This window comes from Myxine glutinosa, chromosome 1 (genome assembly GCF_964187855.1).
Source record: "Myxine glutinosa chromosome 1, kmMyxGlut1.1, whole genome shotgun sequence".
Lineage (NCBI taxonomy): Eukaryota > Metazoa > Chordata > Myxini > Myxiniformes > Myxinidae > Myxine > Myxine glutinosa.
The window spans coordinates 253,329,091-253,331,557 of record NC_136261.1 but is presented as its reverse complement, the minus strand read 5'-3'; positions in this window follow the sequence as shown (position 1 = coordinate 253,331,557).

Sequence of the window (2,467 nt, the reverse complement as noted above, 5' to 3'; positions counted from 1 at the left end):
GGCCCTCACAATCGGATTCATTGCGGGAGATTCCAATGATTCTGAAAGCTTTGGTTTCAACAGCGTGAAGCCGAGCTAGGTGAGAGGCAGGAGCACCAGCCCAGAGGGGAGAGAGGTATTCCATTAAGCTGCGGATGAAAGCTTTGTATGTGGTGAGGAGCTCAGATGTGCCAAGGAAGGATGCACGACGGAGGATGCCCAGTCGGTGACTGGCTTTGGAGTCCAGCTTGGAACTGTGTTTTTCCCAGGAAAGATCATGGCAGATAGTGAGACTCAAAAGCTTGCATGACAGAACTTCTTGGAGAGGATTGTTGAGAAAATAGATGGGATGGTTGTCCAGTCAGTCTTTTCGGAGAGACATAGTAAGAGTGTGAGATTTGTCAGGATTGAAAGACATGTTCCACTTGTTTGACCAGTTTGTGATTTTGTCCAGGTCTGCAGAGAGTGAGGAGGTTGCAGACTGCTGATCTGAGGGATGAGGAATGGAGTGACAGAGAGTGGAGTCGTCAGCAAAGAGATAGAGAGGATTTTCCAGAGATTCGGAGGGATCATTTATGAAGACCAGAAAAAAGCACACGGCCCAGAACACTGCCTTGGGGAACTCCAGCCAGAACAGGAAGGGGAGATGAGAGAAATCCATTCAGGGCCACATGTTGACTACGACCAGAGAGGAAGTCCACAAGCCATTCATGAAGATTTCCATGGATACCATAGAAGGAGAGTTTGGAGAGCAGATCAGGGTGCCAGACCTTATCGAAGGCACGTGATATGTCAAGGGAGACAGCTCTGATTTCTTGTTTGGCATTGAGGACCTCCATCCATTAAGACAGCAGAAGCAGCATGTCCAGAGTAGAGTGACCAGGTCTGAAACCAAATTGATGATCAGAGATCAAGCCATTGGAGAAGAGGAAGGATTTTATATCCGAAGCAATGATGGATTCCATGACTTTGCAGATAATTGGGAGCAGGTTGATTGGTCTGTAGTGCAAGGATCTGTTTTTGCACCTTTTTAATGTAAATTTTTTGTCCAATTTTTTTTTGTCCAGAAACCAACCACTTTGATGTATATATCTTGTTCAACCTGAGCAATCGGGGGAGAAGGGCTTTGGTAATAGAGGTGACCAAGAACCCGATGGTCACTCCGGCTGAGCTCCAGAGATCCTGTGTGGAGATGGGAGAAACTTCCAGAAGGACAACCATCACTGCAACACTCCACTGATCTGGGCTTTATGGCAGAGTGGCCAGACGGAGGCCTCACCTCAGTGAAAGACATATGAAAGCCTGCTTGGAGTTTGCAAAAAAATACCTAAAGGACTCTCAGACTGTGAGAAACAAGATTCTGTGGGCTTTTTATGTGTCTTTCACTGAGGAGAGGCTTCCGCCTTGCCACTCTGCCATAAAGCCCAGATCGGTGGAGTGTTGCAGTGATGGTTGTCCTTCTGGAAGTTTCTCCCATCTCCACACAGGATCTCTGGAGCTCAGCCAGAGTGACCATCGGGTTCTTGGTCCCATCCCCTCTATTACCAAGGCCCTTCTCCCCCGATTGCTCAGTTTGGCCTGGGGGCCAGCTCAAGGAAGAGTCCTGGTTGTTCCAAACTTCTTCCATTTAAGAATTATGGAGGCCACTGTGCTCTTGGTAACCTTCAATGCAGCAGAAATTTTTTTGTAGGCTTCCCCAGATCTGTGCCTAGACACAATCCTGTCTCTGAGCTCTGCAGGCAGTTCCTTCGACCTCATTGCTTGGTTTTTGCTCTGAAATGCATTGTCAGCTGTGAGACCTTATACAGACAGGTGTGTGCCTTTCCAAATCATGTCCAATCAATTGAATTTACCACAGGTGGACTCCATTCAAGGCGAAGAAACATCTCAAAGATGATCAAGAGAAATGGGAGGCACCTGAGCTAAATTTCAAGTGTCATCGCAAAGGGTCTGAATACTTATGTCAATGTGATATTTCAGTTTTTTATTTTTAATAAATTTGCAAAACTTTCTAAAATCCTGTGTTCTCTTTGTCATTATGGGGTATTGAGTGTAGATTGATGAGGGGAAAAAATGAATTTAAACGATTACAGCATGAGGCTGCAACATAACAAAATGTGAAAAAATTGAAGGAGTCTGAATACTTTCTGAATATATACATGAATGAATGGTCGTATTTAAGGCCATTTTCCCCGCTAGAGCATTGGTTAGCCTTGCAGGTCCCATGACAATCATGGTTCCCTGTTTGAGGCAATGTTTTTATGGCCAGATGCCCTTCTTCGCACCAACACTTAGTCACCTCTTACGATGTGCAGGGATACAGTGTATCTATTCTAAACTGGGGTACACACCGGGATCATTCATCCCAGCAAGCTGGACTCAATTTGCAGACCTCAGAAGGATGACAGACTGAGTCAACCCCGCTAGTGTTCATTTAGCGATCGACCAGGATTCGAACCCAGGATCCTAGGATCCCAAGCCTGCACCC